The sequence below is a fragment of the Danio aesculapii genome, chromosome 13, assembly GCF_903798145.1.
Source record: "Danio aesculapii chromosome 13, fDanAes4.1, whole genome shotgun sequence".
Taxonomy (NCBI): Eukaryota; Metazoa; Chordata; class Actinopteri; order Cypriniformes; family Danionidae; genus Danio; species Danio aesculapii.
Genome location: NC_079447.1, coordinates 43,755,148 through 43,779,628, shown reverse-complemented (window position 1 = coordinate 43,779,628; position 24,481 = coordinate 43,755,148). Strand labels below are relative to the sequence as shown.

The 24,481-nt window shown below is 36.4% G+C and overlaps 1 protein-coding gene across 1 annotated transcript in view; it reads right to left on the bottom strand.

Annotated features, from left to right (window-relative positions):
- The window catches only part of lzts2a (leucine zipper, putative tumor suppressor 2a), a 137,481-nt gene that overhangs the window by 46,259 nt on the left and 66,741 nt on the right, over window positions 1-24,481 (bottom strand). The window contains exon 2 of the mRNA XM_056470725.1: window positions 22,856-22,971. The gene's annotated coding sequence lies outside the window, so the exon portion shown is untranslated. The remainder of the gene's footprint in view (window positions 1-22,855; window positions 22,972-24,481) is intronic.

Sequence of the window (24,481 nt, the reverse complement as noted above, 5' to 3'; positions counted from 1 at the left end):
GCCTCTACGAGCACGCGTGTTAGCGCTGTTTAAACACAGAAGCTGTTAGCTGCCTGAATCATACAAAAATTTAAGAGCACATGCCTGAGCCATCTCACGCTCACACGTCATGCTTTCTAAAATAAAATCTGACAAGTGTCTTTCACATATATTCAGAATAAGCATGTGTAAGTAATATGAAATGTTCACATATCTTTTGAGTTTGTTATTTGAGATGTATAAATGGAAAATGTTTGCATAAAGAGACAATGCACAAGCTGCTAAATATTGTGTGTGTTTACAGGAGTTTGACTGATAAATATGAATTTGTAGCTAAATTGTTAAAGATGCCAAACAGCATTTCCCATTGTTTACATCCTTGTTTAAATCCTTGCTACAACATACTATTAACGCTAGAAACTGTGCATATAACGGATCAATTTTAATAAAAATAAAAACACTTACAGGTTGTGGCTCACAATCCACAGCTTCGTCGGTTGGAGGAGTTTTTAGCCGAATCCACTGGATTCCAGCACTGAACTGAGAGAGATTCTGGAAGCTCTCCTTTGTCTAAGGTTAGTTGTATATTAATTACAATTCTCTGGAACATAATTTAAATTAAATTGTAAGTACTTCTCAGCATTTTAGCTTTCTCTGCTATAACATTAAAGCACATCTGGCCACGCCCTGTTGCTGCGCAGAGTGTATGCGCACAGTGAATGCATATAACCTGAATCGTTTATGATCTCATTAACCCGGATGTACTTTTTTGTAGTGCCCAAATACGTTCGCTGTAGGCTTTGCTAAGTTAACTCTGTAAAAGCCAATGTCTCCCTTTGCATTAAACTTTGAGCGTCTTACATACAGAGACGTTGTTTATGTTCACACAGCTACATTATACATGAACTAAAGTTTAAAATCTGATATCGTAGTGGACCACCCCTTTAAGTGTCATTTTTTACAAACATAATTTTTCTGATAAGCATGACAGTGACTACAAAAATGTCAACAAGAGGGACTTAAGGAGAGGTATTTTACATTTAAAAATCTGATGTTACGTTTTATTTCAATTAATTAACATCATCTAACATCAGGGAGTGGTTTTGCATTGTTACTCAGCTCATCATCAGTGAAAATCACTTGACTTTGAGTACTGAAAGTCTCATAATTATGACAATAACTACAAGCCAAAATCAGGGCTAATGTGACTGAAACACAAACACACACACACACAGGTAATGCTTTGTGTATAGTTAGTAGTCCACTAACTGGATTAAAGTAAAAGCTCTCCAATCAAGTCAAACTCTTCGTCTGTTTATTGGATTTTCCTGAGATATACGTTAATCTCAAGGCATGCTGGGACATAAACGCATGACTCACTCTAAACATTGACTCATCACATGCCCTTCTAATGCTTCAACATATGAAAGAGCACCGTAAACACACTCGGTCACCACAAACACACACGTAAGGGTCTGTTGCTCCGTATGACATCATAACAAAAGAAAGTTTTGAGCTAAGTAAATATAGAAGAGGTCATGCAAATCTTTGTGAGGAGGACGAAGACAGAAAACCACATTTGGGTGTGTGCTGTTTTTTTAAGAGGCCCTGAGGATTTTCTCATAAATGTAGATTTTACATTTGTTTGTCAGTGGGCACATATCAACAGAGAATTCTGTCATATGATGAAAAGACATTTTAAAATAAAACAGCCAAGTTTTCTTGATAAACTACCATTTTTTTGTTTCCTAAATACATCCAGATTAAATCATATTTTCACACTACTTTATCTTTGCTAATCAAGACTCATTTCATTTCAGGCTTGTTTTTACTGACACTTTATTTTCTGAATATACACTCACCGGCCACTTTATTAGGTACAGCTTACTAGTACCAGGTTTTGCCTTCAGAACTGCCTCAATCCTTCATGGTGTAGATTCAACAAGGCACTGGAAATATTCCTCAGAGATTCTGGTCCATATTGACATGATAGCATCACGCAGTTCCTGCAAATTTGTCGGCTGCACATCCATGATGCGAATCTCCCGTTTCACCACATCCCAAAGGTGCTCTATTGGATAGAGATCTGGTGACTGTGGAGGCCATTTGAGTAGAGCGAACTCATTGTCATGTTCAAGAAAGCAGTCTGAGATGATTCGCGCTTTATGACATGCTGCGTTATCCTGCTGGAAAAAGCCATCAGAGGATGGGTACACTGTGGTCATAAAGGGATGGACATGGTCAGCAACAATACTCAGGTAGGCTGTGGCGTTGACATGATGCTACCACTCGAATGTTGCAGCAGAAATTGAGACTCAACAGACCAGGCAACGTTTTTTAATCTTCTGTTGATCAATTTTGGTGAGCCTGTGTGAATTGTAGCCTCAGTTTCCTGTTCTTAGTTGACAGGAGTGGCACCCGGTGTGGTCTTCTGCTGCTGTAGCCTCTCCGCCTCAAGGTTGGACGTGTTGTGCGTTCAGAGATGCTCTTCTGCATACCTCGGTTGTAATGAGTGATTATTTGAGTTACTATTGCCTTTCTATCAGCTCGAACCAGTCTGGCTATTCTCCTCTGACCACTGGCATCAACAAGGCATTTGCGCCAACAACCACGTCACGTTCAAAGTCACTTAAATCACCTTTTTTCCACATTCTGATGCTCGGTTTGAACTGCTGCAGATCATCTTGACCATGTCTACAGTTGCTGCCATGTGATTGGCTGATTAGAAATTTGCATTAACAAGCAGTTGGACAGGTGTATCCAATAAAGTGGCCGGTGAGTGTATATAACTTTAGAAAAAAGCTTTACAAGGAAAAAATTATTGGCGATGGTAGAAAATATACTATGGGAAAACTTTACACTTATACTGTATATAAAAATGTAAATAGCTCACTATAATAAATGAATTATTTCATTTACTTTTACTCTGCTCTTTAATTTTTAAAAATGTATCAGTAAAATCTTAAGAAATGAAGACTAATTTATCTGTCGTTTTAAAGTTATTCATCAAAGAATCTAGCGAAAAATATTAAGCAGCACAACTAGTTTTTAACACTGATAATGAATAATATGTTCTTGACCATATTAGTTTATCAGAATTATTTCTGAAGGATCATGTGACATTGAAGACTATTGAAGACTAAAATAAAAATCACAGAAATGTTATTGAAATAGTAAAAATAAATGTGTTATGATTTACTGTATTTTTGATCAAATAAACACTGAAAAGTTTGAAGTCTACTGTTTGATACTGAATGTAAAAAAATCTGAAAAGCAGCATAAAATAAAAGATAAAGTAAATTTTTCAACACTTTAGAAAGTACTTTACTGGCCATTGCCAAACAAAAGCAGATGAGCAATATGTGTTAACCTGAATGTAAGAAAGAGTAAATACAGAGACTGTCAAGTGAAAAGAACAAGAGAAAAGGGAAATGAGAAAGAGAGAGTGAGGGAGGAAGGAGAGCTAATGAAGCGTTAGGAACAGATGAGCATTGAAGTGATTAATGGAGACTTGGCCTCCAGGGGATGATCATATGAACATACACTCCTCATACACACTAGAGAAACTAAACATGATACTCCACACATACATCTCAATGTACATCCACACATTGCTGAGTAGGAACTTATTGTAAAAAATTTGTTATAAATACTCATCATTAGACTGCAGTTAGTTGTTTCCTTTGTTTACTTCTGAAACATGCTGTAACATATCCTCTAAAGCAACTTATGTAATACAATTAACGTCAAGCCAACAGATATGTAAACTACGCATTTGCATTAGTGCCGAATGGAGGAGACACGTGGTTATTTGTATGGTGGATTTCTCACATCACTAGTTTCAAAATGTATTATTATTAGTATTATTATTATTATTATTATTATTATTTATGCTTGATGTTTTTATAGTGCTATTTACATTTATTCAATTAGCAGACCCTTTTATGCGAAGCGACTTAAAAGTGGAGCTAAAAGAAGCACTTCAAATCATCAGAGAGTAGCAGTATATAAATGCTATGCCAGATTTTATTTGTTTTCCCTCCCTCCGAGCATACGAAAAGGGAGAGAATGTGAACTACAGGTGGTTTGTCCAAGAGGCGACACTCTAGTGCAATTTGGGAAACAGCTACTAGATGGCGCGGCAGCCATTTTGGAATGAAAACTCCAATAGAACAACAAGTAGTCAAATCTGGTTTATAAATTTAAAAGTAATACTGCTACGAGAACAGCAAGCTTTGAGAGTTTCTTCCAGTACTGTACTGGTTAAATATGTTGTTAGCGGGCATTGAAAAGCCTTGATAAAGTATGAATGGGGCAAGGGGAATTCCCTCCACCCCAAACTTCCCAGTCCTGCTGTCTCTATTCAGTTCACAGAGGAAGAAATGAAACAGAATAGAGTTGCTCAGGAAAGAGAGAAAATTAATGATAGTGAAGGACAAAAGACTGAACAAGAACTTAATCCCCCTGCACTGTCCCTCTCTCTCTCACACACACACACATACACACACACACACAGATTTAATCAAGCATGCACACACACACATGCAGAAAGACACACACAAAATGAGAGGTCCTCAAAACCTCTAAAAAACACTTGACCCTCGTCGACAGAGAGAGGAAAGAAGGGGCGAAACAACTGTTGAGTGGCAGACTGGGGCCTGCTGGGAGTTTCATTGCTTCATTAATATCTGCAGATTCAGATACTTTCATTACATTCAACCAGTTCAACACATTTTAAAGACAACATAAACATGTGCACTTTGCAAATGCATTGCCTGGACATGATTCATCAGTGCACTTTATTCCTAATCTTAGTAACCTTTGATCATGATGTAATCACTTGTTTTGTCTCTAAACTCATAGTTGGCATCACTTTTCAAGCCTGACCTCTTCAGCTACCTTTCACATTTATACTCTTTTTCACAACACAATCATCTTAAAAAAAAACAAGCTGAAATATTTTTTTCCCTTGTTATATATAATCTGTTTATCTTTCACTCACATTGACATGTATGAAGAATGACTCAGAAATGACTTATGTCAGTGTCTGATTAACAAGAAACTGTACATTTTTGACAAGGCTGTCAAGACAAAATAAATAACTGAATGTTTTATATGCTAAATAAAATTGTGTGTCATTTTATAATATTTGTGTTATATGAAATCTTTTTTTGCAGGAGCAGCATTGCCTCGTTTTTTTCAATTCCACAAAGAACCTTTCAGTAAACACTTTGTTTAACTCTAAGGTCCAATCCCAATTCTACCCCTTAGCCCTTTCCCTTACCCTACCCCTGGTTTTGCGTGTTCACATGAAGGGGTAGGGGTGTCCCAATTCTCTTTAGCTTAAAGGCGTAGGGCTAAGGGGAAGGGCTAGATACCCCTTTGAACGGAGATTTTTCAGGACCACACTCAAAACCAAGGGGTAAGAAAATTTCCCAGAATCCACCAGCCACAATGGCCGCATAGCTGCACCCAGAAGTAAGGAGATCCACAAATTAGTATTTTTTGTCATTACTGCGAATTTTTACAACAGACAAGCACATGTTTTAATATATTCATAACCACGTTTGAAAAAAAACACACTGTTTTAAGGGCCGAAGGGAAGGGGAAATGGTACAAAAATAGAGGGGTTTGGGCCTAAATCTCTAGATTTTTTTCCACTAAGAAAATCTTTTTCCTGATTGAAAAGTTTCCATGGAACCATCAACTCAAATAAAGGACCTTTATTTTCAAGAATTTAATGAGAAAATAATGACAAAATGCATCTTTTGCCTAGTTTCCAATAAGCGGGATGGTTTAGCAGGGGCGTAGCACCCGGGGGGACGGGGGGGACACGTCCCCCTCACTTTTTGGAAACAGGTTATTCTGTCCCTCGACTGGCCCACACGTTTTATTTGACCTAGCGGCCGCAAGTGTTCTCTGATTTGTTACTTGATTTGAGTGAACGATCACTCAGCCAATCACAGCGCGAATCTCTTGAGCGTCTGCCACGAGCTTCATTCATTCACTTTGCAGTCAAAGACAGGGATGATGCAGAAGGGAGCAACAGCTACAGCTGGGTAAATCACGGTAAATCACTAACGTTACAGAATCCTACTTTGTTTTATCCGTTTCGAAGTGAGAACCGTAAAGTCCCTGGTGCTGGTGTGTTGTCTGGCGCTGAGCCAGAGAAAGACAGCGGGGTTAAGTTGGTTTTGTTTTCGATATTCCTGACACATTCAGTGACAGATGGCATTAACTAAAAAAACTCTCACCCTAAAAAGATCTAAACTGTATTCCCTACAGAAAAGACAAAGCTGGTTATGTTTCACAGCTGTCTTTCTTTTTTCGCTCGATATTACGAGCACTGCTTGAGCAGTGGCAATACGCGTTTAGCCAGAGAGAGCTCGCGCTGACCTAAACTCTCACTAAGGGACCGTCGGAAAAGTGCTTCTTTTTTTCGTTTTTTTTTTTCGAAAACAAGACCAACTTAACTCTGCTGAGAAAGATGTGTTATATTATCACAATTATGCAGCCTTTTTTCTGGCCTATTGCTTAATTTATGATTTAGACATGTAAATACACACAAGTACTAGTAAAACAAGAACTTTAGCGTTTGTAAAACACACAAGGAAGTCTAACAATCCATTAAAATATAATTTGCAGATGTGTTTTAATCATATCAGATACACATACTGAAAGTAACTATAAAGTTCAATCTACTCCTCTCTAAGTTCACCAACCACTTACTTGCATGTATTTGGGGAGTAATTGGTGAATTTACGTGTTGAATCCTGCATGTTCTGCTTTTATGAATGACGCATCGCCGCAAGTACACTTGGCGATGTCAATCTCACGTTATATGTGTAGTATCAACTTGCAATTTTGCAATTGAATTGTAGTATTTAAAAATATTGTCACAAAGAGTAATGCTTAATTTAAATGTGTGTGGTTCTGTTTATTTATTGTTATTATTAATATTTTGTAATTATTTTAGAATTTTGGTTAAAAGATTATTAAATAAACTTTATTGCTAATAAATCATTAATCACTTTTGGGTGACCATACAGCTGTCCCCCCCACTTTTGAAATGGCTGTTACGCCCCTGTGGTTTAGTAAATTACAGTACAATGCAGTATGCTTCACCAAGATAAGTCTTGTATTTCCACTAGGGCTGTACAATTAATGGGAATTAAATTTCAATTTTGCATCTAGCAATTAGGAAAAACATTAATCGAGATAAAACTATCTTGTGTCATATTTTGTCCTCTTCCCATCAGTCTTTATTTGTTCCTTCACGAAGCCAAATTTGACGTGGTTATTGGTAAAATTATGTAACTTGGATCTTGCCACATGGGACATGCTTCATTATTGAAGAGTACAAGTTTTGATTGAGTTTGGGTCTACTATAGTTCATTGTCGTGCAATCTTTTCACCATCAATTGTTCTATTCAACTCAGGTTCATTCTGAAAACGTACCTCTATATACATATATGGAGCCCACGAAATACATCTCAGGATGTACAGTTTTTGTTTTCGTGAATCCACGAGAGGCCACTGTGTACGCTTTTTCATATTTCAAATTTCTCTTGCGAGTGCCATTCGCACCTGCTGTTCTCGCATAAACCCACCAGAGGCCGCTGTTGACTGACTGTTTGACTAACTGAATGACTGACTGACAGACTGACTGACTGACTGACCGACTGACCAATCGATTAACCCATCCTCCTCCTTCCCTAAACCCAACAAACAATTTACAAAAGCAATCCAGAAAAAGAAAAGCCCTCGTCTCATTTTTGCCACATTTTCAAGTTTGACCACTATCTCACCCTGTTATGTACTTGTTTTTTTATTTTTTGGATTCTGTTTTTGTCTTACCTGCTTTCTGGAACCGTTCTTCACCAGACTCGAACCCCGTTGTCAGAGAACTCCTCTCTGCGTCTAAAGTCCGCAGATGCACATGACGAGCTAACGGTACAAACTGGTCACAACGGGAAAGCTGTCCATACAGAGGTAAGCAATCAGCTGGTAAGCGCGAAAAGGAATGCCGTCATACCGTGCCGTAGTGTTTCCAGAGGTAGCGTACCTCTGGCTGCATAATTAGCTGTCTCCAGAAACGTATATAGGACTACATTTTCAGAATGAGCCCATGTTGGTATTTTGGCTGTATTTTTTTTTAAAATGGTGCTTCCGTTGTTGTCTAGCTTCACCTTTTTGGTATCCTTATGAAAGTGGTACAGTATGGTTTGGTTCGTTATTGTAGTACTTTTGACAGTGGAAACTGAAATTTAGCTCAACGTGTTATGCCTGTAAGTGTTTGCTAATAGGGGAAAAAAAATCAACATTTACTCTCCTAAAGTTGTTTTTTTCTGCTTTTGAACAGGTAAAAAGACCTAACAGTTGCTGGTCCTCACTGACTTTCAATTATCAATTGTTTGTTTACTGACATATTTCAAAATATCTTCATCAGAACCAAAAAATACAGGTTTTCAACAACTTGAGAGTAAATGATGACCTTAACTATCCCTTTAAGATTCACACTGAAATGTGTTTTACCCTTCAGATGATCAAAAGACTGCAGTGCAGACTGTGCACTAATCTCTGATTAATCCAGATTACATCATATGAAATCATGGGTTCAGAGGAGGACAAATTTGAGGTTGAGTATCTACACCTCAGACCCCCCAAAATCAATGACTGCCAAACACACGGGCTGTCATAACACTCATTCAGACTCTACATTTACGCTTGCGGTGCCAGACGTGTCTAATAGTTCACAAACACGTGTGCTGTAATGAATGCTGTGTAATGAACTGCACGTGTGAAGCCAGCAGGTCTGAGCTCTGCACAGAAATCTGCTTTCATGAAGAAGCAAGATGAGTACAGAGGGGATGTGGAGAGAAGAATGATAAACTGATAGAGCTCTGTGTGTGCATGCGGGTCTTTTGTGCTTTTTATTGAGGGGCAGAGAAGAAAGCTAAACAAATAAATAAAATGACATCCCAAATTTAAAGAAATTACAATTAAGATTTCCCTAAAATGATCAAATTAACCAGGAGAGCAAATTGATTTCAGAAAGATTTCAGTGTGCTCAGATTAGGACTGTTGCAATAATCAATATATTGACTTATTGTGCAATGCATCTCAATTACTGAGTCGTGACCTCAATCCTTTTTAGTGAGGCAATACACAGTAGCCAACATTTAAAGAGGATCAAAACCTCTATCCTAAATTTAATTCACCAACCATTCTTTTCTCGGGACAGTTTTGAAAATCTTTTTTGATCCACTTCAAAAGTTGAGTTGAGTACTGTATACTTCCTATCATGTTTACATAAAAATGAAAGTTAGTTTGCGATGCGGTGGCGCAGTGGGTAGCACAATTGCCTCATAGCTAGAAGTTCGCTGGTTTGAGCCTTGACAGGGTCAGTTGGAGTTTGCATGTGATCCCCGCGTTCACGTGGGTTTCCTTCGGGTGCTCTGGTTTCCCCCACAAGTCCAAAAACATATGGTATAGGTGAATTGGGTAAGCTAAATTGGCCGTAGTGTTTGAGTGTGTATGGGTGTTTCCCAGTGATGGGTTGCAGCTGGAATTAAGATTAATACAGGGACTAAGCCTAAAAGAAATTGAATGAATGAATGAATGAATGAAAGCCTCTGTTGTCTCATCCAATCTCCACTGGAGGTGTCAGAGCTCAGTTCATTCCTATAGAAACAATGCTTATTGGAGAAAACATCTGCAGAAAAGTAAAAATGTCCATATTTTCTAAAAACTACAGACAGTTTAGAAGTAGTGGTAGTCAATTAGTAGTAGTAATGAGCTCTATTTGAAAGCTGCATGACTGGTGTCAAAGCTTATATTAGGACATTTACTTTTTTTATTGTCAAATTTCAGATTTGAAACTACCTTAAAAATAAAAATGATGTACCTTGTGTTCATGCCTATTTGCATTATTATGTTGTTACATAATTATATTATCAGTGGCATAAAAGGGTCTTAAAATAATTATATCACTTGTCACAAAAGTTTCAGCAACAATATATTGCACGACAAAAATCACATATTGTAACTGATGGTCAAAGGCAGGCAGTAGACATGAATAAACAAACAAAATAAAGCTAAGATCGGTACACGCCAGGACTGAAGTTTTGTTCCTCGCCGCTGTCGCCACTGGCTTGCTTGATTTGGGACTTATGGAGCTGTGCATCGATGGATTTGCTCTTCAGTGTTTGGACTTTCGGCAGTGAAATTTAAACCACACTGAAGTGAACTAAATGGAACTTCAACTCTGAAAACTGGACTGACAGTTTCAATTTACTATGTTTTCAATTTACTATGTTCAACTTCTATGTTAAGCTGTTTTGACACAATCCACATTGTAAAAGCGCTTAAAAAATAGAGATGAATTGAATAGAATTTTAATGATACACTTTTTTAGTATATAAAATGAGGACGATTTTCATTTTATGTAGTATTTGCATAATTTTAAGTTATGAAAAATAAGTCCAAAATTTAATATTTTGACATGAAATTAATGTTGTTAAAATTGTTATTATTATAATTATTGTTATTGTTATGATTATTATCATTAATAATAATAATAAACTGCATTAAGAACTCTATCAAGTCTATTAAAGCGCAACCTCAGTGTTGCCCCAATTAAACTGTATATTTCACTGCGATCAAAGGAACAGAGGTAATGAGAGAAAGATCAAGAGCGATATCTGAAACACACCTGCTGTGAAACACACCGGCTGCGGAATCCCAGAGCTGCCAGTGCTGTTTTATGAGTGTAAGAGGTCAAGAGAGGTCAAAGGTCGAATGTCCAGGGTTTTAAAATAGTTTGTGGTCTCAGTCAGGACGTGACCTCCACTGAAAACACCAAATATAACCTCATAATTTACAAAGGTCAAACGGACAACCAAGATAATGCCTTCAAATCAGTGACCACAGCAAAAAGAGCACTTTTTTATAGAGAGAGTCATAAAGTGAAGATCAGTGAGACAATGCCAACATTCCTTTAACTTTAATGTCAAGAATAATGTGTACAAAAGAATAGCTGCAGACAGTCTGTTGCAGAGCAGGGTATTTTTTGCAGGTAGTGACTGTGCTGCATGTTTATTATCTACAAGTTAAGCTGATACTTTTAGTTAGTATTTAAGTCAAAGCATTGGAACAATATTTGTGTTTTAATAAGAACAAATAAATGCCTGATTCATTGTTGTTAGCAATCCGTTTCCACATTTATTTATTTCTATAAATTCAAAAAGATTTCTGAGAGTTTAGTGTCTATAATCTTAACTAAAAGATGAAAATTAAAAATCAAAAATCAACTATTACCAGATTTCTATTGGAGTTCTAAAGAAACTCAATCTTAAAGGGATAGTTCACGCCAAATAATTAAACTGTCATTAACTTAAAAACCCAGGCTCATTGGAAATACGTGCCTCAGCCGTCATTTAAGCAAACCGCAAAACATGTTTCTCCAGCTATGTTTTGTAGTATGTTTCAGCTGACAAACCACTAGATGGCACTGTCCAGTTTTTTTTTTTTTTTTTTGCTAGAGTACATTTTAGGGTACATTTTATTATTTTGTTTCAGATACACGTCCTTCTTGTACATATTCAGAAAAAGGCAGAGCCAGTGACCTAAACCCTTCCAAAATCCAACCTAAAACGTTTCCAATAGCAAACCTTACTTTGACGCTTATATTTCTTTTTTGGAAAAAGCAAGTGGCAACATCCTGCTCTCCCTCATCAAGCAAATACGGAAGTAACTAAAACTGCAATTTACCGAAATTTCGCTAGTCCTGGCTCCATATAGAGCAAATTTCTATTAAGCCCACTGTTAAACGGCCAACTTTACAGCAGAAAAAAGGTGTTTACAGACTGGTACAAAGAACGATTTTGGTTCATATAGCTAATATTACTCTTCATGACAATTGTGAGGGGGGTAAATTATTTTATAACTCATCTGTTTCCTTTATATTAGGTTTTATTAAGCCTGCATAATTAAGGGCGTGGCCACTTGAGTGACAGCTAGGTCTCGCTTGTCACCGTCACCTCAGCTGATTCCGGCTGATTAGCCGCTAAACTGGGCATATACATCGTATTTTTGTTTTGTTTTATGTGGATTTACACAGTCAGTTGCCTTTTGGACTTATTTCTTACAATTATCAGATGATATGGGATGCTGTGTGCACTTAATTGTGCTCACAAACCATTCATGTGGCCTCTGTTTCCAAGGTGAGTGAAATTATCTACATATATACCATCTCTATAAATGTATTTGTTTTAGTTAAGATCATTTATAGTTTTCTTTAGACCTGTAATGCAGTCCAGAATCTGACAGACTCATTGTGAAAACGTGTACATCTCTGGAGAGCTCGAATTGTGTAGCTCGAGCAGTCAGTTGGGTTTAGGGAAACGGGTGATCGGGTCAATCTGGGCTTTTTAAAATACTGTTGGTTGGGTTTAGCGAAGGGGTGATCGGGTCAATCTGTGCTTTTTAAAATACTGTTGGTTGAGGTTAGAGAAGGGGTGATCCGGGTCAATCTGTGGTTTTTAAAATACTGTCAGTTGGGTTTAGGGAAGGCGGTGATCGGGTCAATCTGTGCTTTTTAAAACACTGTCGGTTGGGTTTAGGGAAGGGGGTGATCGGGTCAATCTGTGCTTTTTAAAATACTGTTGGTTGGGTTTAGCGAAGGGGTGATTGGGTCAATCTGTGCTTTTTAAAATACTGTTGGTTGGGTTTAGCGAAGGGGTGATCGGGTCAATCTGTGCTTTTTAAAATACTGTTGGTTGGGTTTAGCGAAGGGGTGATTGGGTCAATCTGTGCTTTTTAAAATACTGTCGGTTGGGTTTAGAGAAGGGGGTGATCGGGTCAATTGGTGCTTTTTAAAATACTGTTGGTTGGGTTTAGCGAAGGGGTGATTGGGTCAATCTGTGCTTTTTAAAATACTGTTGGTTGGGTTTAGCGAAGGGGTGATTGGGTCAATCTGTGCTTTTTAAAATACTGTTGGTTGGGTTTAGAGAAGGGGGTGATCGGGTCAATCTGTGCTTTTTAAAATACTGTTGGTTGGGTTTAGAGAAGGGGGTGATCGGGTCAATTGGTGCTTTTTAAAATACTGTTGGTTGGGTTTAGAGAAGGGGGTGATCGGGTCAATTGGTGCTTTTTAAAATACTGTTGGTTGGGTTTAGAGAAGGGGGTGATCGGGTCAATTAGTGCTTTTTAAAATACTGTTGGTTGGGTTTAGCGAAAGGATGATCGGGTCAATCTGTTCTTTTTAAAACACTGTCGGTTGTTTAGGGAAGGGGGTGGGTGGGGAAATCGGTCAGTCAGTCGGTCAGTCATTCAGTAAGTTGATTTACGCTGGTGGATTTACACAAGAACAGCAGGCGCGAATTGCACTCGCAAGAGAGATTTGAGATCTGAAAAAGCATACACAGCGGCCCCTGGTGGATTCACGTAAACAAAAACAGCAAAAACGTACCTACTGGGACGTATTTTGCTCTGCCCAGAAATGTATACAGGGGTACATATCAATAATGAGCCTGTGTTGAATTGATTACTCACCTTAATGTTGTTCCAAACCTACAAGACCTTTGTTCATCTAGTTCATACAAGTTTAATTGAAATCAATTAAAAATGTACTTTTTATAGCACACATTTTATAGAAGCTTCTCAAGTAAACTGAACTAATCACATTCAACACATCACACTGACCGAGAGAGTGAAGAGCCATTCAGAATAAAGGTTACAAATCACTGAGGGCCACAATCCCTGTTCTGGCTTTATAGGACAGAGGAACAGGGGTAGCGTGTGGTGTCCTTTAAACCACGCTCACACAAATCTCAGGCCTCCGTAAATCTTAGCAGGAGAGAGGAGGGTGCAGGCAATGTGTCAAAGACTCTTTACTCTGCCTGTCTTCTCATTCATTTCCCATTAACTCCCAGCATGCTCGCTGTTTATGTGGCTCTGGCATGTTGGGAGGGTCAGATCCACTCCGGCAACACAGCAGCGGCTCATAGACATGTGGAGGACATGAGAACAACAGGGTTTGATAAGACGCACAAACACACACATGAGAAAACCCCTGACAACATGACTTGATTTTCACTAAACGTTAAAGGGCACCTATGATGCAAAATCAACTTTTGGAAGCTGTTTGGACAGAACTGTGTGCAGGTATAGTGTGTCCACAGTCATATTGGGGTGATATAAAGACAAACTTTTAAGATAAATTTGACTTTAAAATAGGATCCAAATCCCTCCCATTTTGAGGCCCACCGCAGCATGACGTAGGAGTGCAGGTTTCCCCGCCCACTGAATCAATTGAGCCGCATATTAACATGTCTTCCTAGTAACGCATATAATCATATCAACAAGACAGGATGTGCATAAAGCAACTGGGATTAAAAGAAATGAAGGCTACACGCATCAGAGCAATACAGAGTGATCTCTATGGCTCAGACATCCACAAATAAACGGTGGGCAGGAATAACCAGCTCATTTGCATTAAAGGCATATGCAACAAAAACAGCTACATTGTCCTAACAGATCAGATTTCCCATATTTAGAAAGGTATTATAAATAATCTGGGGTGCATTTCTGAAAAACATCGTTAGGCAACTAAGGTCGCAAGTTCCGTCGTTACAAACATTGTTCAGTGATTTGCCAAATTTATAGTTCCAACGAACATTCGCAAACTGCGTCGCAAACTTGTATGCTTGCAACTACTCAGCTGTAGTTAGAAACATAGTTCCTGGCTGTGTTCTATTCCTGGTTATCTCCCCTATGCCCTATTCATTTAGAACATTCCAACATTTAAACTTGGAATTATTTTTAAAAACGCATTAAAAAGTCATCTCTCTCAGAAGTAATTTGCTTTCAAAGTATTTTTACAGTTCAGTTTTAGCGTTTTTTGCGTTGCTTTGAAAACATTGATGTCATTTTGAACACAGCCGTGGCTCATGACGAAAGCTATAGGTGACCTATTATTTAAAAGCAGAATTTATGTTACGTCTCCAAAGCTTGTCAAAACAAAAATATATAGCATACATTAATGCTTTTAATTTATAGTAGGGTATTTATTAAGTAATAATATTATTTTTAAAGTATGATTTTTTTTCATTTTCTAATAAATAATAAATATTAAATTAAATTTCTTAATAAATAGCCTCATTATTTATTTATTTATTTATTTATTTATGTGATCTATATATGATATTAGAATATGTTTTAGCTTTTGTAAGCAATTTTATGTTAATTTAGAATAGAATATGGAATATTCTCAATAATATTTGTAAAGGAAACACAGGCCCTATATATGCCATTTACATATTTCAATTAATATGCAAAACGAGTGCATGTTTTTACCAAAACTAATATAGGTTGTTTTTTTTTTTTAAATGAGTGTGCATGTAAAACAATAAAATTTGCACAAATAAATTATGGGGTTCTTCTTTAAAGAAATTATTACTAGCGTCATTATGGGCGTTTTACATTATAACTAACGTGGTTCAAACGATTAATCTGCAACAGAGAAACTATGGGTTTTGGGTAAACACTTGTCACTACATCGTTCTTTAATTTCGTTCTTTAATCTAGTTAAAATGTTTAAATGTATTTGATTCAACTTAAAATTTTAAAGCAAGAAGAATTTTCTTGAGTGTACTTTTTTTAGTATAGAATAATATTTGGCTGAGACACTATTTGAAAGTCTTGAATCTGATGGATTCTGAGACATTCACTATTAAATTTTTCTATATGAAGTGCTTAGCAATGCACATTACTAATCAAATATTAAGTTTTGATATATTTATGGTAAGGTATTTACAATATATCTTCATGGAATGTGACCTTTACTTAACATTCTAATGATTTTGGCGTAAGAAAAAAGATGTCTATACAATTCATATAATGTATTTTTGCCTATTTCTAAATTGTACCTGTGCAACTTAAGATTTAAGATTTCAGGGTCACATGTTGCCTACTTTGTTCAATAAAAAGATCAGAAGCTTGTCTTCTAGCAGCAGATCTTCATTTGTGTGTGACGGAGGTTTTCCTGGAGCTGTTTTGACTCATTTACACATTTTGTAAGCTGTCAGCTCATAAAAGCATCAGATGTATGGGCATATAACGAGTGTGTTCAGGCCAGAAAACATCACGAAGGCCATTTTTGGTGTTGTTGTTTTGTATCTTTGGGTACAGACCTAAAAATAACAGTGTGAACTCTATGTGAACCTGGGCTAAATATGTGGTATATATAAATACAGTATAACAAACAAAAAGAATCAAATCACAAGTGTGAATGAATCATTAGTGAGAAGGTTTTAATTTAGAAAATAATAATAAATAAATAAATATGTTCAAAACATTATTACTTTTACGCAGCCAACTTGTATGATGTTACAAAAGGTTTTTGGAAATGAACAAGAAAAGAAAGTTATGATACAAAAACAAAAATACAGTTTTTTGACATTTTTGTGGGGATATCATTAGAATTTTGCCCCATACAAATAAATGATAATTCTGTATATTTGAAAGCCGACAGCAGATACATGCACAGATAAATACATTTATTGAAAATATTTTTCATGGACATTTTTATTTTTTTATTAGACCAACAATATTAATGATAATTTAAAAATTACTAGGCGATACCGATTTAGCCGCAAATATATTCTGCATAACTAATTAGAATTAAACACTTATATTCAAGCCCTCATATATATATATATAATTATTTATACCCCTGGAAATTTTTAAAAAATGTAAGTTACTTGAAGAAACTTTTTTACTTAAGGAAATTTTGTGCTTCTTGTACATCCTGTGTCATTTTTGGTCAAAAAAATATTAAAAAAACTTGCTGGTTGAATAAAAGTAACTTTAAGTCAGAATTTTCCAGCGGTATGACCAATTTTGGACTTGATTGTTGTGCTAATAAGAAATTATTTCTCTTATGTAAAATATAAAAAGACACAGTAAAAATACAATGCCTGGGAAGTAACTAAAGCCATTTCCACCACATTAAGGAAGAGACAGAGCATGAGTCTCTATCCTGAAGGAAACAGACAGCTGATGAATCCAGTGTGAGTGAAGACTGAGAGCTGCAGGGCAGAGCAGCTGCTCAGACCACACACACACACACACACTCTCTCTCCCTCTCTCTCTCTCTCTGCCAGTCACATGCTCTGACTACATACTAAGCACATTAATCCAGCAGAAGGGGTCAAATCTGTAATCTGAAGAATCTCCCTCTGGGAAATACTTGAACCAAACTGAAAAAGTTATCTATGGGTAATCAGGTTTTAATACTTCAACTAGATGAACCATGATACCATCACAGTGACAATCACTGTGTTATAATTGTTGTGTAGCATTGCTGTGCTTGTAACTTTACAGTCTATTTCCAAGTAGCTATTAGCGTCACAAATTCATAGCAGATTTCAGTTATAAATTAGTTACTGATTTGAAACCAATTCAATCATGCCTATAATCTTTTCTTTCAGAAAACAAGCTTAAAAGATGCAAAAGCTTACATTGAAAATACACACCTATTATGAAAAGTCTTTCTACAAAACAAAATAAAACATGGTCTTACAAATATACATGATTTTTTTGGGGACAATAAACACCATACAGAGCGACAGTTAGAATTAAGCTACATACTATAATTTACAGTTTAAACCACCACTGAATACTTTCTGCTCCCATATGGTGATGCATTTGTCTCCAAAACCAGTCAGGTGGACAAATCTAAACTTGTTTTTATGAAAACAAATTCAAATATGCATATAATAAACAATACTAATAATAATAACACTGTAATAAAAATGCTAAATGTCATGAATATACTAAAAAAAGCCACCGGACATGAAGAAGGCATGCAGGTAGTGTTTTTTATACTGTATATATGTAGTAGATAATAATTTTTGTTGATAGAGTACCATGAGTCTACAAAGTGCCGCAAATGGATTTGCTATTAAAACAACATTGCGCAAAACATGAAAACTAGGGTTGTACTGGTCTAAAAAATTGCAACAAACCATGCCAAACATGTCTTGCGCCTTATTGCGCCTGGTGTATGATAGGGCCCTTAACGTTAACATACACTGACATTAACAAAAAAGGCAATGTTTTAGGAGAAAGAAATACAACAACAAGCATATACTATAAAAAAATCATTTTGTGTGGTCTCAAAACAAATCAATTAAGCTAACTTAATTGTTTTTACAAATTTAAGTGGATTGAACATAAAACAATTAGGTTGTCACAAAAAAAAAACCTTAAGAATTGTGTTGATTCAGCTTATCTGCAACCCAGGCTCATTCTGAGAATGTAGTCCTGGGGACGTTTCTGGAGACCGCGAAATACGTAGCCGGGGGTATGCATACGGCTGCATTTCATTTTTTTAAGCGAACGCTGCGGGGCAGTGTGACGCCGTTCCCTTTGGCGCTTGCCAGCCGGCCGCTCGCCTCCGTGTGGAGGGCTTTCCCGCTGCAACCAGTTTTCCGGTTCAATCGGTCAATCATTCTGTCATCCAGGCAGACAGGCAGAAGGTCGTTCGACAGCGGCCTCCAGCGGGTTTACGCGAGAACGGCGCGGGAAAAAGCGCGCACAGCGGCCTCTCGCGGACTCGCGAAAACAAAAACTGCAAAAATACGTACCTCCCGGGACGTATTTCGAGGTCTCCAGAAACGTCCCCGGGACTACGTTCTCAGAATGAGCCTGGGTTGCTTATTTTAATTAAGTAGCTTGAACAATCAGGAAAAATCGTATTTTTTGTTGCATTTAATACAATAAAGTGAAGTATAATATAAGAAGAACTGATTGTAGCAAGTGATAAGTAACATTTCATTAATATCTCTATATTGGTATTGCTATTTTCTGAAAGAAGAAATGAGTAATTAATTGAATGTTTTGAGAAACAGGCCCAAGGTATTACCATAGTTCCATGCTGACAGCATTTTGCTAATGTGTTCATATAAAATCACTGATCAACTTTTTTTCCTCATGTCAACAAAAATTCCTGCCCTCTGACCCCGACAGCCCCTCACATCTAGTCTGCGGTCAGCCTCTGTCACACTCTGAGCTGGTCATCCATCATGAACCTGACCCCCTACAAAATACACTTCAAAGTGCTGGATGGGATCTTTTACTGAAACGTCCCTGTGGGCTACAAACTCAGCCAAACAAATATATTCACACCATTAATCAACGTCCAGACTCCTGCAGGAGTGATAATTGGCTGTGACAGCAAGGAAACACTTGTGCCCATTGAGTACAACTCTGCTGATGCCTGTAAAACTGATACTAGCATGACTTCTGCAGATTATCATTCATGTATCTTTCATTTGATTTTTTTCACAGTCTTTTGATTCAGAATTGTTTTGATACGTTGGGTTTATTGTTACTCAATGAGACATTACATGACAAGATTACACTCACAAGCAATTTATCTGTACACACTGAAAAGCTGAAAGACAAGAACTGCGTGTCATGAAGCACTACACTGTAAAAAATGCTGGGCTGCCATAACTTAACATTGGATTAAACATGGACAAACTCAACATATTGGGTTAAATATGGACAAACCCAAAAAGTTTAATGTAATTTTAATAATAATTAAAAAAAAAAATCAACCCAACAGTGAATTTGTCCATATTTGATGCAATGTTTGGTTATAATAACCCAACATTTTTAGTGTAGCAACTAATGTATTTGAAACAGCATTGCAAAGCTTTGCCACCTTTTTTAAAGAAAAAGATGGCAAGAAATGTTTGGTTAGAAAGCAACAATAGTCTGTTTCCTGTACATAATGTACATAGCAAGAATCAAGTGAACAAAATTATATAATCTGTTTATCGCAACAATCAAAAGTTGTGTTGCTTAAACCCCTGCATTACAAATCACATGTGATGCTCATTTTATGATGGACACATCAAACCAATGATTTCTTCATGGCATTTCTTCAAACAAGCTTTACTTCTTACAAATCATTTCAAAATGCTTACAACAATAAAAATGTACTAGTATTACTGATTATTGTGCATATTACACTGAAAAGAAAACTGAAATTGAAGAAAAAAAACATTTGGGGCTAATAGCCTTGTGGGAAGTGCTGCAAGTTTTAATGGCATTCTGCTTCAGGCATCCCGAGTTCGAGTCCTGGCTTGTGGACCTTTCCCAATCCCACTCCCCTTCCCTCTCTCCAACTGTTTTTCTTGTCTAAATAATAAATATAAATTTTTCTTGAAAAATAAAGAAAGAAAGAAAGAAATTCTGATTATAATTTTATTTATATTATGATTATATTTACTGTATGTACTATATCTACTTGGTCTGGAATTTTAGGTTTTAGGTGCACCCCAGTTAAACGAGGCAAAAATTGTAAGCTGCTGATTCACGACATTGGGCTATATTTTAACGATCAAGGTGCAAAGTCTAAAGCGCATGGCGTAAAAGCATTAAGGGTGTGTCCGAATCCCCTTTTGCTATTTTAAGGACAGAAAAACACACTTTATGTCCTGGTGCATGGTCTGGAAGGGTTGAGCTTATTCTCTTAATGAGTTATGGATTTGTTTTAAGCATAGCATGCATTAAACCAATCAGAGTCTCATCTTACATTCCCTTTAAGAGTCAGATGCATCACGCCATGGCGCATTCGGTATTTAAATGGGGGACTTTGTAAGTGGAAAAACTGAACGCTTCAATAGGGAGAAAACAGTTAAATAGACTAGCTGCAGCGAAAGGATAAAGAACGAGCCTTCTCCATTCAGCCTCTTTACTTTCTCTTTACTTTTACTCTTTACTTTACTCCTTTACTTTCACTGATAAGTAAACGGTGTTGTACACACTTCACTGAAGACATACATCAGCCTACATATAATATATAATTCTGCTAATAATTGCTAAAATTGTCATGAATAAACTGAAAAAGGCCCACCAAGACAAAGAAGGCATGGAGGTAGTGTTTTTTTTGTTTTGTTTTAGGGGTTTTCAACTATAATTGGAAAGGACAGTGGAGGTTACAGACAGGAAAGCATTGGGAGCAGAGAGAGGGGAAGGATCGGCAAAGGACCTTAAGCTGGGAATTGAACTCAGGTCGCTGTGATGTGATGAATGGTGCTATATGTCGGCACACTTAACCACGTGACTAAGCTATTGGCGCGCAACAAGGTAGTGGTTTTTATATTTAAAGTTAAAGTTGGAATTATTAGCCCCTTGTTTATTGTTTTCCTTAATTTCTTTTTTTTTAACCCATTTCTAAACATAATAGTTTTAATAACTCATTTCTAATAACTGATTTATTTTATCTTTGCCATGATGACAGTAAATAATATTTCACTAGATATTTTTCAAGACACCAGTATTCAGCTAAAAGTGACATTCAAAGGCTTAACTAGGTTAATTAGGTTAACTAGGCAAGTTAGGGTAATTAGGCAAGTTATTGTATAATGATGGTTTGTTCTGTAGACTATCGAAAAAAATTGCTTCAAGGGGCTAATCATTTTCACCTTAAAATGGTTATTAAAAAATTAAAAACTGCTTTTATTCTAGCCAAAATAAAACAAATAAGACTTTCTCCAGAAGAGAAAATATTATCAGACATACAGTGAAAATATCCTTGCTCTGTTAAACATCATTTGGGGGCTAATAACTCTGAATAATTTTTGTAACATTTTAATCCTTTAATTTTTTCCTTAGTAAAGATATTTGTGTATTGCTGTACATCCTGTGTGTATTAGGCAATGTGTAAGCATTTTGAACCTGCATAGTTGTATAACTAACTAATCTGGTGCAAAACGTGAAAATTAGGGTTGCGCTGGTCTGAAAATCGCAACAAATCCCACCGTTCATGTTGTGTGCCTTATTGCGCCAGGTGTGTGATAGGACCTAGTGACTCTAATGTGTTCTGTTGCTTTAAATTAGTGACCTTGAGGCAAACATGATAACCACAGTAGAACCAAAATGAGCAAACAGACTTGGGTCCTAACCTGGATGAAACCTTCATGTTTTATACACTCCCAAAATTTTGAAATGGACTTCAAATTGCAATTTCTTAAAAAATAAATAAATAAATAAACTTTTATCATAAACTTTAAAACTACATAAAACTAAAATTAGTTTTTTACATTTGTGACAAAACATTTAGTAATTTATTTACTTTATTTTAAGGTATTCTTAAACACTTTAGGTGTGTTCTATGTACTTGCTAGAGTAATTTCCATAAATTGTGTGCAATAAATTACATGCAACTAGTGTAAACTAACTTTTTATATATATATGTGAACTCGAATGATTGTAACAAGTTGTCGAGTAAGTTGTCATCTGTAAGTGAGACTTTGATTTTTAGTACATCATTGTCATGGAATAGTACCCTAGGTTTCATAAACTATTTCTAAATTTCTTCCCAAAATATGTTTAGAATTTATTGTTTTAAAAGTACAAGACTTTCACATTTTCACAGATTTCATTGTAAAATCAGTTCTAATATCCTGTTTCTCAACTTCCACAATGAGTCCTCATTTGATTTTGAATAAAACATACTTCAATCCAAAGATCTTTCTGCGCGATTACTGTCAAACATTACATCACCTAATTAATATAAATAAAGCAAGCTGATATAAGTCATTCTGTTTCAGATCCTGCAGGCTTGATTTTGGACAACTCGGTGTGCATTTTCACCACACTTTACAGATCATTAGCTTTTAGTGTCTTTAATTAACTGAGCCTAATTAAAGCGAACACAGTGAGAGCTAAAAGTTATGACACTGACGGCAGGGTCCATTAAAGCCTGCTTGTTCTGTTCGGCTGTCCTAAATGAGTGATGGAAATCAATTCCACATGTCCAATCTGTTTCTCCAGCTCTGACAGCAGAGACACATCTTACCTTGCACAGATGCCTGGAGACCGGCTCCTAAAAGCTGCAGAGATCCTGGACGTATGGAGACTTTACTCATCCCCAGAGTCTCACAGCAGTATCCAGCTCTGCTCACACACACACACCTGCAGGAAAACACACACATTGAGGTCAGGTGAAGCATGCAAAAGACATTCAGCAGACTGAAAACTGAGGAAAAATTCACAACTGCTATTAAAACGTTCCATAAGTCTATTAAAAACAATGTTTAAGTATGAGAATGACTAGAGAGGCTTTTCCATCTGTCAATTCAAGAGTTCAAGTGTGCATATCGTACGTCACACACCTGCTATGGAGAATTAGTTGCAGGGTGTCAAGGTGAAAAGCCTGTTATTATGTTACAGAGAAAGAATGATAAGGTCATGGTTGTCTGAGGGGTCGGTTTTTCTCTCTCTTTGGCCTCAGATAGGGAGTTCAGATGAGTATCGATGGACACCGTTAAGGGAGATCACATTTTTGTAGGTATAATCTGTGAAAGGTTTAATTTATAGTTCACCCAAAACTAAAAATTCAGTCTATTTACTAGCCTTTCACTTGATCCAAATCTGTTTAACTTTCTTTCTGTTAAGCACAAAAGATGATATTTTGAAGAAAGCTGGAAACCTGTAACCATTTTTTTCCTACAAAATATTTGACAGTTTTTAGCTTCAAAATATCTTCTTTGGTGTTCTACAGAATAAAGAAACTCAAAGATTTGTAATCACTTGAAGGTTAGTTATAGTTTGTTTTTTTTACAGACGCTAGGACACATTACTCAATACTTAGGTAGGTCACTTTTGCAAAACTCTTCACACAATTCTCCTAACCGACTTTCAGCTTGGCAAAGCAGTTCATTTCTCATTCAAAATTCAATACAGCAACCAAAACACTTTATTCAGGTCTCAAATAAACTCATTCCTCCAGAACACTAGCAAAGGTTGACAGCCGACAAACACACTTTGTCACCCACAAAACAATGACCTAAAAACACTAACAATATGTAGCATTACACAGTGTTTATAATTATATACTACAATATATATTACAATATTACAATATATATTACAATTTATAATTGTAATATATATTGTTTATAACTGCAATATAATATAATATTATATATATATATATATATATATATATATATATATATATATATATATATATATATATATATATATATATATATATTACTGGAATGAATCAGACATGATGCTGAATTCGTCAATATTTTATGTCGTTTATTTATTTGTATTTTTTGCATTAAGTAATTGCAAAATACAAGAATTTGTATACACACCATCCACTGATACAGATACAGTAGTAACGCTAATTTACTCGGTCTTCTCCATTTGGCCACAGGTTCTCATCCACATCCTCACTAGTGCAATACACCTGAAAGAATCTTCTGGCATGCCCGATCCATCCCTGGCAGTCTTCTTCCTCTTTCAGCCACTTCTCTATTTCTAGCTGGGTCCATGTTTACACCACAATACAAACCTATTCCGCAGTTGTCTCCTTTTGTAATGACATTGAAAGAGTAACACCGGTGTAGATGTTAATCTACAATGAGAATCAGCTGTGGCTGGTTAAACTGCATTTTTAGATTTGAAATAT